Source organism: Suncus etruscus, chromosome 12 (genome assembly GCF_024139225.1).
Source record: "Suncus etruscus isolate mSunEtr1 chromosome 12, mSunEtr1.pri.cur, whole genome shotgun sequence".
NCBI classification, from domain to species: Eukaryota; Metazoa; Chordata; class Mammalia; order Eulipotyphla; family Soricidae; genus Suncus; species Suncus etruscus.
The window spans coordinates 30,380,952-30,394,395 of NC_064859.1; the positions used below are offsets into that span (position 1 = coordinate 30,380,952).

At 39.6% G+C, this 13,444-nt stretch overlaps 1 protein-coding gene across 1 annotated transcript in view; it reads left to right on the plus strand.

The window, feature by feature from the left end:
- The first annotated feature begins 8,093 nt into the window (after window positions 1-8,093).
- The window catches only part of SERTAD2 (SERTA domain containing 2), a 136,934-nt gene continuing 131,583 nt past the window's right edge, over window positions 8,094-13,444 (plus strand). Inside the window, exon 1 of the mRNA XM_049784746.1 lies at window positions 8,094-8,161. The gene's annotated coding sequence lies outside the window, so the exon portion shown is untranslated. The remainder of the gene's footprint in view (window positions 8,162-13,444) is intronic.

Here is a 13,444-nt window from a genome sequence, read left to right on the forward strand (position 1 = left end):
AGGCTTTCTGATAGGAATTTATCTCCATAAGTAAGGCTGTATATCTCTTTGCCCACTTATTAGTCTCTGCAGATTTCATTCTGTAACATACCAGTTTATAACCTTTATGTAGTTTTCTGTTTATTTCCCATGTTATTTTTTCACCTAATAATTTGCAGGGATTCTGAGGGCCAGAGATATAGCACAGCGGAGGGTATTTGCCTTGCACGCAGCCAACCCGGGGAGAACCCAGGTTCAATTCTGGAATTCCATGTGGTCCCCAGGAGTGATTTCTGAGTGCAGAGCCAGAAGTAATCCCTGAGCACCCGGCAGGGTGTGACCCATTAAAAAAAAAGAATGTTAGAGGGCCCGGAGAGATAGCACAGCAGCGTTTGCCTTGCAAGCAGCCAATCCAGGACCAAAGGTGGTTGGTTCGAATCCCGGTGTCCCACATGGTCCCCCGTGCCTGCCAGGAGCTATTTCTGAGTAGACAGCCAGGAGTAACCCCTGAGCAACGCCGGGTGTGGCCCAAAAACCGAAAAAAAAAAAAAAAAAGAATGTTAGAAGACATGTGGGACCCAGAAACATACATAAATGTTGAGTGATTTGATTTCATCTCTTGAGCTACTGTCATGGCCAGAATGAGACACATGATAAAACCTGAACTTAACCCATATATTGGAGCCAAGACCAGCTGCATTCAGCTGAGTCTCTTCAAGTCTGAACAAGCCTAGCTGTGATCAGCTCAACTGTTCATACACATATTTACAAAGGAGAAAAAAAAAATACAAAGGCTGTTGTAAGAAATTGTTTTGCTAGGACATCCTTTTTCTTTATGCTACTTGATTAAACAAAATTTCTATGAAGGGGGCCGGCGAGGTGGCTCTAGAGGTAAGGTGTCTGCCTTGCAAGCGCTAGCCAAGGAAGGACTGCGGTTTGATCCCCTGGTGTCCCATATGGTTTCCCCAAGCCAGGGGCAATTTCTGAGCGCTTAGCCAGGAGTAACCCCTGAGCAACAAACGGGTGTGGCCTGAAAAAAAAAAAAAAACAAAATTTAAAAAAATGTCTACGAAGGAACAAAAATTCTAATTAAAAATAATGTTTCAACTAGTATGGTGATTTAGAGGAATCTAATCTCTTAAAAAGAAAGAAACTGATATATTGGGGGTACTTTTACATACGAATGCTACTGCTATAATAGTTGACTATTTCAACATTTCTATATAGATACTAATGTCACCATTATAATGTACCTAGCTCTCAAAGGTAAATAAATTGTTTCTGAGTTCTATATTGGTAACTATAACATTTTACATCTATCTTGTTACTATCTGGGATGATAAGTTTCCTCTGTCTGTTTTTATTTTCAAAAACAACCTGGGTATATAGGAATTTAGTCTTCTCTGAGCATTTTCAAGAAGTCTAGATTCTTAAAATCCATAACTAAGTTTGAACGGTTCACAATGAGTTTAAAAATAAATTGAAAACATATTATATACATATATTGATAACATAAACATAAGAATATTGATATATATTGATAACATAAACATAAGAATATTGATATTGGGCCCGGAGAGATAGCACAGTGGCGTTTGCCTTGCAAGCAGCCGATCCAGGACCAAAGGTGGTTGGTTCGAATCCCGGTGTCCCATATGGTCCCCTGTGCCTGCCAGGAGCTATTTCTGAGCAGACAGCCAGGAGTAACCCCTGAGCACCACCAGGTGTGGCCCAAAAACCAAAAAAAAAAAAAAAAAAAAAAAGAATATTGATATTATTGATAACATAATATTTTATATTTTATACCACCCAATCAACAAACTATGAATATCCTTATGTGGGTCTTATTTGAAGATTTTTGTTTATTTTTGAGCCACACCAAGAGCCACATCCACAGAGCTTACTCCAAACTCTACATAAGGGATCACTCCTGGTGAGGCTCAGGGGACCGTATGAGATGCTGGGGATCAAACCCAGGTCAGCTGCATGCAAGGCAAATGCCCTACTTGTTGTACTATTGTCACATCAGTATTTTAATATAATTAACCTTTAGTTTTTGGTTGTGGGTCACATATGGCAATACTTCAGGATTACTCCTGATTCTGTACATGGGAATTAAGTCCTGGCAGTGTTTAAGGAACCATATAGGATGCTAGGGATTGAACCTGGGTTGGCCACATGCAAGACAAATGCTCTCCCAGAAGTACTATTACTCAGGCATCTTAGAATTAATCTTTTCTTTCTGTATGACTTTTTAGGTTAATCACTGAAAACTTTAATTTTGTTGCTATCATAAATAGCATCTTTTTATTTTTAGATTGTCAGTACTTTTGCTTTTTTACTTTGTATTTTTGGTACTCTTGTATGCATTAGATTTAAGTTTAAGTAACAACAAATGAGCATGTACACATCCTAATACAACAGTGGCATAGATAAGTATTTTTTAAAATTCAAAAATAGGACTGGAGGTAGCTACTTCAGGTGTTGGTAAAGTGCCTCTGTCTCATTACTCTGCCATGTGTGACCTTCATATGTAAGTTCTACTCATGGCCTAAAATGACTGTGGAAATGCTAGCCATCATGTCTTCATTATAGATAGAAGAAAAGGATAAGGCATAATTTACTCCTTAAAGATATAGTGTATCTATTCTGCTCTTAATCCATTGACTGGAAAATGAGAGTGCTCAGTTAAAAAAGTTAGCAAATGTCTTTATTTTGGATGGCAAGGTGCTCTATTGTTTAAAAAATATTATAGAAGAGAAAGGCAAAAATACATGTTTAATTGGTTGATTTCTCTTATTACTTCAAATAACTTCTTGTTTCTACTGGGTGTTATATGTGGTTAATCAGTCTGGTTTTATCTCTGTTTATTTCTTCCTAAAATCTTTCTGTGTGTATATATATATTTTTTTTTCTTTTGTCAGTGTCAGGAATTAAACACAGGGTCACACCTATACAAAGAAAGTGGCAAGTGCTTTACAATGGTGTCATATCTCCTGCCATGAAATTCTTAATTTCTTCTTTATTTTATAAATCTGACTTATTTGCAGAATTATGGTATCTTGTTAAGCAGCAGTGACTGCAGTCTCAATACCATACATAAGTGGATGTTTAAGTTAACCTTCTAAATAAGGTTATTGCTAAACATTTTGATGTTTCCCAAATTAACTAAAGTTCTTCCCTTATTTAATTTTTTAAAAAAATGTTATTAGTTCAAAGTACTCTCAAATACTTTTTCTCTCAGCACTTTTGAGATAAATTACATTAGTAGGTTTTCTGATGTTTAATCATGTTTGCATTTCTGGAGTAAGCTCTTCTTTATAGATCATATTTTCCATGACAAATTGCCAAAAGGTAGCAAGATAGATGCAATCTAAAAGTCAGGAAGGCGAGTCTCAACTGTTTTTTCTAGTTCATGGGAGAAAGCTTTTTGGATTAAGTTAGCTAATTATTTAGAATTTTTATACTTATATTCATAACAAGTATGGGCCTATTTTCTTGAATTGTCTTTTCTTTTTCAGATTTCAAATCTATGTTTGCTCAGTTTCTTTATTTCTGTCTCTGATGGCCTTTTTCCCTCATTTGTTTTGTACTTTGGATTGAAGCTAATGCTTGTGTAGTCTCTCACTGTGGATATTCTGTGAAGTCCAGTTTGAATCTTCTACTCTCACTACTCTGTTGGTAGTATGTGTTCAAACTCACTTATAATATTATTGAGAGAATCAGTTATAATCAACTTCTATATAAATGATAATCTTATTGTTACATATTACTTATATATTTTAATTTAGGTTTAAAAATATACATATAACTCATCATAACATATTAGAAAATAAACCAAAGGAAAACTCAATAAATATGTATTATCTTTATCTTTGACAAATATATTTAAAATCTTCCTATCTTTATCTTTGACAAATATGTTTAAAATGTTTGACAAATATATATATATTTTCAAATATAACACTATTTATATTTTATTTATAATAATATCTAAACATAATATTTATTATATTTACATTATAAAATATTTTGACAAATATATTAAAATCTTCTTAGATTTTCAAGTTCCTGTTTAAATGTTACATATATGTGTTTTTGAGTCTCTCAGCTAGATATTTTGAGTTTGTAAAAGTTTTGTAAAATCACAGTATTTTGGGGGGGTAAATTATCACAGTATTTAATACATCATTGTCTTCCTTTCCTGTACTGTTTTGGTGAAAATGAGGGTAATTATAAATGTAAAGTTTATCTTTTGAAAAAAATTTTTTGCTTTTTTTTGGGGGTGGGGAGGGCACACTCAGGGGTTGCTCCTGGCTAGGCGCTCAGAAATAACGTTAGGAGATCCTCACAACATTATTTGACTTCCTATTATTTTTTATTTTTATTTTTGGGCCACACCTGGTGGCACTCAGAAGTTACTCCTGGCTCTGTGCTCAGAAATCGCCCCCCTGGCAGGTTCGGGGAACCATATAAGATGCTGGGATTGGACCTATGTCCAACCCAGATTGTCTTCGTGCATGGCAAAAGCCATAACGCTGTGCTATCACTCTGGCCCCAACTCTTCCTATTTTTTAGTGTTGTAGCTAGAAAAAATATTTATGAAAGACAATTTGCTGGCTTCCTCCTCTTTTAAAGGAATTCTTCCCCCTCCACCCTACCCCTGTCAGTGTATAAACAAACATACCTGTAGACAAGAAAGGGAAGTGAACACACACACAAAAAAAAGAGAAATAGAAAATATAGAATATAGGAGAAAGAAAATATGTGTGGGAGAAAAAGAATAAATCACGATCCTCAATTTTTAAAAATAATACAAATAGGAGTTCTCAACACTTATTTGATATTTTAGTATATATTCAAGTCACCTGAACTATTTAAAATAAATCTATCTCTAGGTTCAGCCTCCAGAGGTGGTGATGATTCTGAAAGCAGAAGGGAGAATCTGGGTGGGCCTTGAAAAACCATTTAAGAACTAATAGAGGAGGGAGAGAACAGGCTTTGAAAACGATACCATAGAGATTGGAGGTGTGCCAACAAGAACTAACAAGGGGCAACCTTGCCACAGGATACTAACCCTAGGTATTTGAAGATTTTTTTCCTGAAAGATACCAGTGTATATCTAGGCTCAAAATCTTCTCTGTTATTAGAATCCTCCTCAGTAAGCAAGCTAACCTCATCTTTGAGTGAGCAATGAAATGATCTCACAATACAATGAGCTTTCTAAGCTTCTACATTATAGATGTACTAGATACATCTATAATGTAGCACAATAACATTCCTTAGAAATGGAGCTGATTTTTCCCAGATTAAAAAAAAAAAGGTCTAGTTTCTTGGTTACTTTGTTGTTGTTGATACTATTGTTTTGTTTTTGAGCCACACTCAGAGGTGCTCAGAGTTTACATTGCAAGTGGTATGGGGGTTCGGGGTGGTACGCAGGGTAAATGTACAGCAGTACTCTCTCTCCTGCCCTTAATTTATTTAATGATCACAAGGTCACCTGGCTAAGATTGTTCACCTCCTGCAGATCACAATGTCATGGATTGAAGACTTGGATCATGCACTGTCCAGTTCTGAAGGAATCACCAAGAGATAGTATATGCAGTAAGCTGGGTGTTGTATGAGAAGTCTATAGTACCGCCTATTTTCTTAGATGAACCCAGGACAACAGACTGAAATATCAGAATAAGGCTAAAATCATAAAAATATTAGAGATGTCAGCTGTGTGTCATGCAATGGTTCAAGAAAACAAGCCTTGTCCTAAAGTGACAACATTCAGCAGAAGTTTCAAAACAGCTAGAGCTCACTTTGTGCGGCCCTTCTGCATTCCAGAGCCCTATAGGTTTCAGTCCTGTAATTATGGGGGGGGGGGGGGAATGATGCTTTTAGTTCTAGATGCTATGTCAACCTTCCGTCTGTCTAGTTTACTTTTCTGTAGAGAATGGAGGCTATTCCAGTGGATATAAGGTTTCCTTTTTACAGGGATGCTTCCCTTGGCTTCTTGGTAGGAAGCTATTGTGATTAATTCCCACCAAGGTGCAGACATTCACCTTTATGGGAGGGTTGACTTCTGCTTGTTATCTATGCTTTTGTGGATTTATATGCATTCAGGCTTATAGATGACTGCAGTTATTTCCAAGCACATGAAGAGAGATAAAGCCTGCTAAAGAAGTCATGGCTTAAAGAAACGAGTAGTCAGTAGATGTAATGGTGAGCGTTCAGGAACTTTGCAAGTGAAGGGTATGTATGAGGTTAAGAGGGAGAGCAAAGAAGGGGGATTAATAGCATGATGGGAACCAGGGAGAGGGTTGAGGTGTCTAGAGCAGTTTTGAGCAAAGCTCCCAACTTGGCTCATGCCAGGGTAAGTGCATTTGCAGAAACGCAAGAAAGAAATGGTCTGATTTCAGGAGCTGTTTCAACCTGTCCACACCCTACACCGATTTTTCAGAAAACATGCAAGCAGGGAGGCATATGCTACCACTAAGACCTAAGTATGTCACTGGCTTTATTTTTTAATTTTTTTTCCAGCTTTCTCAGATCCCACAGCATAGCCCCACACCAGGTCGAGAAGAGCCGTCTCCGACATTGCGTGGGCCTGGGGCAAAGTTTGCATCCGACGGACTTAAAACTCTGCTGACTCCTGGGGAGAGTGAGTGGGGTTAGCTTGCAGGGACTCCTGGTAGCTCAATGCAGAGAGAAGGGCTGAAGCAGCAACCGAAGAGCCAGCCTGCAAGCTGAGGAAGGCAAGAGCCAGCCTCCGCCGCCAATGCCACCTCCTCCTGCCAGCAGAGCCAAGTCCCAGTCGCTGTCACGCCGCCAGCAGCGCGGCCTCCCCGCCGGCCACCTCCTCCCCGCCTACAGCACCGGGCCCGGAGCCCTCGCTCGGCTATTTGCGTGACTGACCCAGAGCCGGCGGGGAGAGGACACCGCGGCCTGAGGGGCGGGAGCGCGTTGCCCCGCCCACTCCCTCCTGAAGCCTTCTAATTGGCCGCACCCTCGCGTCCATCATCGCCGAGAAGCTCTGCGATTGGTGGAAACTGCCCTTGTGGCGCGAAGGAGGCGGAGTCACTCAGTCTAGACCCTCCCTCTCTCGCTCTTTATCTTTCCCCCGCCCACCTCAACGTCCACCCACAGTTCCCCGCCCCCCACTCGATGACTTCCCCCCCCCTCCCGCCCGGTTCGCGGCAGTGTCCTTAGAAGACTCAATTGGGCCAGAGGGAGGGGGGGAAAGCCAGCGTGCTGAGGAGGTCGCTCCGTGATTGGCTCATACTCACGCCCATCAGAGCGGCGAGCCCTACTATTGGATAACGCTGCTCCGTTTCCCCGCCTTCCCCCTTTCCTCTTCTTGTCTCTACCACAGAGCCGCTTTCCCCCGCCGGTCCCCGCCGCCTCTCCCCGGGTCCAGCGGGGCGGGGACTGATGTTACGATTCTGTTAAAAAAGTCTGTGAGTCACTGCACAGCCCCGTCCATCCGAGTCCATGTCTTGAGCCGGCCGAGCAGGCGGGCAGGCGGGCCGCCTCAGTGCGCAGCGCCCCTCGCTCTGATCCATGGCTGTCTGTCTGGACTTGATACGGTGTCACCTCCTCCTCCTCCTCCTGTTCTTCCTCCTCCTCCTCCTCCTCCTCCTCCTTCTCCTCCAGAGCCGCTGCAACTTCCCCTCAGCCAGCCTTCTCAGCTTGGGCACCGCCGAGGCATGGGCTAGCTCCAGGGCCACTTCTTTGGGGTCTCCCTTCCAGCCCCCCTCACTCCTTTTGGGCCCCTCGTTCAATTAAACTCTCGTTCCTCGCCTCTCAGCGTTCGAGTCTTGCTAGAATCAGTCTAGTTACCTCGCCCCAATTTCAGGGGTGCCCTGGGAACCAGGAGGTACATTTTTTTAAAATCTGAGGGGAGAAGGGCTTCTCCCCAATCTTTTCCCTCCCCCTATCAAATTTCCTCCTCTTCCACCTCCTCTATTAGTCCCTTTTCGGAGGCGGTTGACTCAGTTTCCCCTCTCCTCTCTTTCTCTCTCTCTACTTCCACCCCGGGGACTCGAACTCGCAACGTTCAGCACTTGAGTGACGCACTGACACCCCCCCCCACTCCACCCCCGCCCACAGCCCAGACGTCTCCTCCCTCCCCCTGCCCCAGCTGCCACCCCAAGACCCGTCTCCGAGCTGGACCCGGGGCCGACTTCGCAGAAGGGTAAGTACCGTGTTGGGGGTTAGTGGGGAATGTGGGGAACCGATCTGGGAAAAGGCTGGAGGGGGGTCCCCGTGGGAGGAGGGCAAAGGGATCGATCACTCATCACGCCGTGGGTTTGCATGGGGGTCCTGGGTCCTAGCGTGGATTTCAAGGGGGTCACTTCACGCCTCGTTCCCTCCGTCCCTTCTCCCCCACGCCCCACCTCGACTCCTTCTCCAGCCCTGGCTGTTATTTCTTAGGTAAATGGCCAAGCCTTCCACCAGCATCGGGTCATTTCTAATGCTCTGATCAAACCAGCCGTCATGGAATGCCTTCTTCTGCCTTTAGGATGCAGAGGGAGCCGTCTCCCTAGTTGGCGATGGGATTCGATAGATTGATTTTTAATAACCTGCGAAAAGTGTTTCGAATGGCTAAAGGGGTGCATATTTCTCTGAATCGGAGTCCAAAGTTTTATTCCGTCAAAGCAAAGCAAAGCAAAGCAAAGGTATTTCTCATTTGGATGTGTGGCAATAAGGTAAAGAGAGACAGGATACCTAGTGGCATGACTTAATTTCTTTCTTTTTCTTTTCTTTTCTTTTTTTTTTTTTTTTTAAGTAGTTTCCTTGGGCTGTCTTTTGGAGGACCTAAAAGTGAATTCAGTATTACTGAGGAGGTTAGGAAGTCGTTGAACTTTAGAGGAAAGCAAGATCAATTGGAAATCGAAATCCAGTCTGACTTCATCTTTCCTTCACCTCACTTTTAGTCAGGCATGAATTACAATACAGATTTTTTTTTTAATTCTAGGGTACAGTGGGTGTGTTAAGGATAACTATGGATTTTTCCTGTTGATATAAATCTTTTGTATATTTGATTGCTCTCAAACAGTATCATGCTATAGCATCCTGTAAAAATTTGGTTTCTTGATTGACGGTAGCCCAAAAGTACACATACCTGTCCATTTATGCTTTATGAGAATCTTGTCTTTTTGTATCCTTACGTTTTGAGATAAAAGTACAAATTATGAGGCACAGTTACTAATGAATAGCCTTTTGAAGTTGCTTTTGAGAATTCAGCCAATTTAAATGGGATGGTTCTTTCTGAATCAGATTCTGGTCTAGTTGTCCACAAGATTCCAATTAGGCCAAATCAAACATGTTTTGAAACCTTAAAGTACAGGAAAGGCCTCTTAGTAGTTCATTCTCTCCTTTCCTTTCAGACTAACCAGAATAAGTTGTTACTAAATTTAATTTTTAAAGAATAGACTGTTCCTGAACTGAAATCTGCCAAGTGTCTACAGAAAGATTTCTTTTTAAAGAACAGAAATGTGTTTATGATCTTCCCAAAGTAGTAAAGTTGACTCAACTCTAAAGCTAAGGTAAGGAAATGCTGTCCTAAGCCCCAAACCTGGCAGAGTGCTTCAGAAAGACTTACAAATGACTTTTTAAGTCATTAATATATTTCATCATATTGTCTTTTGCTGGAGTCTTATAGTGAATCATTGAGACACTTTATGACACTAGTTGGTTGCCTGGGTTTGAGTCTTATATGTAATGTCTCTTGATAGTGCTCCACTGTGGGCAGGTTTCCAATCTACCCTATGCTGGTTTTCTCCTGGAGGTGGGAAGGTTTCTCCCTCAAAGATTTCCTGTAAGGATCTAGGAGAGAGTGCCTGTCACAGAGCACTGGGGTTTCCGTCTTCCTTGTCACTGTTGTCCTGGGAGAGGAGATCAAGTATAGTGGTGAAAAAGGGCCTCCAGAACCAGGCTTGGTGTTCTGGTCCTTGCATTTGTTTCTTATATCATTGTGACTTTGGGTTACATTAAGTTCAGATTCTTCATCTCCAAAGTGGGAATAACAGAATCACCTGCTTCATAGGATTATTGTGAAGTTGGAATTAGTAAAAATATGTGATGATCATAGTGTTTGGTATATCCTGTCTGTATTAATTCTCTCTTCACCTAGTAAGTCTTGAGGCATGAGTGGATATATTGTTTTAGAATTAAGATTTCTTGGGGTCAGAGAGATAGTATGAAAGAGCTTGCTTTGCATATGATTAATCTAGGTCCTATTCCTGGGACCCCCATATAGTACCCTGATCCCTCAAGAGTGATTTCTGAGTGCAGAGCCTGGAGAAATCCCTGAGCACTGTGGTGTGACACAAAAACTGAAACAGGATTCTTGCTGCCAATGAAAATAAATGAATTCTTATTAATATGCATATTTTGAGACTTATACATTCATGAGTATGAACTCTAGTTATTGGTTGAGTTGGTTGGTCTTTCTGTTTAAACTTGCATAATAGAATATACAGACCTCTGTTATGATTATACATATTATTCATTTGCTGTTACCAGTGATTTTCTCCTCTACTAAATAAGAAGCTTTTGAGGGTAAGAATAGTGTTTCATTCATAATTTAACCTCTAATGACTTGTTTAGTACTTAGTACATGAAACTTAATGAGTCCTGTGAAAAGAATTAAATATTATTCTTCTGAAGTTTATGAGTGGTTGAATGATGTGATGAGTGACATTGTAGAGAGTGCTTTCTATTTAGTTAATTTTTTAGATTGGTGTTACACATAAATTAGAAGTAAATGAAGGAAAATTATAATATAGTTTACATTTTAAGAAAATGTTTAATTTTAAGATAAAACTTAAAATAGTATGAAGAGTACCTTTTAATATCATCCTAAGATTCCTGTTGTGTTTATTTGTTTATTGTGACTTTCAAACTCCCAAACTTTGTTATTATTAAAACTTTGATGTTATTAAAATCAAATGGCATCACTTTTCCTAAGGGCCAAAGTTTTATTTCTGCTTCCATTCAAGACTAAAACTATTTTTCTGAGGAATCTTAATAAATAACTTTTGAAATAGCTACAGTAAATATTATAGTAAAATTATATAAATATATATAAATAAAATAATAATATAATAATAAAAATCACAGGGGCCAGAGAGATAGCAGAGGAAGTAAGGCACTTGCCTTACCTGTGATATACTCTGATTCAGTCCCCAGTATCAGTTAAAGTCCCCAGAGCACTTCCAAGAGTGTTGAGCAGTGTTTCATGTGGTCCACAAATAAACAATCAAGAACAAGAAAAAAGAATCATGGGGGCCAGAGAGATAGCACAGCAGTAGGGCATTTACGTTGGACGCAGCTGACCTGGGACCAACCAGAGTTAGACTCCCAATATCCCATATGGTCCTTCGAGCCTGCCAGGAGCGATTTTTGAGCGCAGAGCCAGGAGTGACCCCTGAGCGCTGCTGGGTGTGACCCCAAAACAAAAACAAACAAAAATCATGAAGTAGGTATATGTAATAAATAAATAAAATTCTTCCAATTCAACCACACATTTAATATATATCAAACAGGGGGAGCAGAGAGATAGTATGGAGATACGGTGTTTGCCTTGCATGCAGAAGGACGGCATCCCATATGGTCCCCCGAGCCTGCCAGGAGCGATTTCTGAGTGTAGAGCCAGGAGTAACCCCTGAGCGCTGCTGGGTGTGACCCAAAACCCAATAATATATATATATATATATTTGTATATATATATATTTGTATATATATATCAGACAGAGGATATATTGATATTTAATGGCAAACTTATGGGGCCCACTACCTGCTTCATTTACAAAATTGTTTTCTTGTCACTGAAATGCAGGTTAGTTATTATGTCCTCTGAAATTATAAAATCAGTAACAAAAAATCTGAATACTAAAATACTCAGAAATTTGGAAGTGTTACTAATACTGTTAGAATTTTTCACATATGTGAGATATCTGTTACAGTGTGGACAATGCGATCAATTATGCATGATATCTGTTACAATGTGACATAACATTATGCCAATTTTATTGATATTATTTAAAATAAAATCATCACTTACCTAGTTTGTATATATTTTGATTGACTAAAGTAAATTAATTTAGAAAAGTTATATTTTTGGTCAGATACTTGTAAAGCAGTCAATCTATATGAAGCTTCAAAAAAAAGTCATAGCTCTTAGAAACTACACACAAGTGTCTGGTCTGCAAGATTGAAGGTCTTTTCTTTTTCTCTTGGTACTTATTAGCATGATAGTCTTACTGTAGCTCCTGTCTTTTTAACTTAGCATCTTTTGGTGAAAACATTCAGGTGTTTATTAATATTTTATGCATGTATTAGTTGTTGCCAACTTTAAAGAGAGAGGTGGAGCTGACGAAGACTTGTGTGAAAATAAGAGCAAAGAGGTATAGAAATATCCCTGGGCTTTTGGTTTCTCTCCTTGTTTTCTGACACTAGGAAGATAGGTGACAATAGGAGCTTGTCTGTGATCAAAAGGAGAGAAAAAATATGCATTATCTTTTGGCATTAGCTTAGAATTAAGGTCTCTGGAGGTGATGCTACCGATTGATGTGTGACCTTGAGCATTACACTTCACCTCCCTGACTCTTTGCTCTTCTCCTTTCAGTAGGAAAAGGGAAGGCGGTTACACTGCCCTCACTCTCAGAGGACATTGGTAGGGGTAATTTTTAAGTGTTTTTATAAGACATTAGAGAAGGACAAATTGCAAATAAATACAAAGTAAACAGAGGTATTTAGAAATGGATGTTATCATTATTTAAAAGTTGTGGCCTTTTAGAACCTCTGACTATAAAACATTTTTTTTCTTTTGATTTTATTTGAAGAGATTCCTTATTGGCATGTTTACAAAAATATATTAAGGTACTAAGGAGTGAGAGAACTTTGGTATAATTAAATGGAATTTTAAATGGTAACTCCGAGTTTTGGTTATTGTTGATGTTGATGTAAAAACCTGGTATAAGAAGATAACACATCTCCTATGTGGGAGATAATACATCTCATTGAATTCACGTTGTGAAACTTGTATTTGCATTGCCAGAAAAAGTGGTCAATTATGTCAAATTTCATTAAAAGTATATTCAAAGAGAAAAAAGTAATCATTTATTTACTTTCAAATTTCAAAAGGATTACTTGGCAATCAGACCATCCCTAACACTCATTTATTTTATACTTTGAATACAGTGAAATGTGTGCATTTTATTTTAGTGGCTTAGAGAATTTTATTTATTCCATCATTTCAGGTGTGGAAAGGCCACAGTTTAAGCAGCTAGTGTCCTGCCATTTATCTAAAAGTGAGCTGTGGGTCAGAAGCCTGGAGTTAGCACATATTTTTTTTAAATTCATGTTAACTGGTATATATGCTCTGGTTATTAGTGGAAGAATTGCCATAACGTCATTCTATCACTTTTTAAAGTAGAAATGAAATTTGTTGTACTCATTGTAAGACATAGAC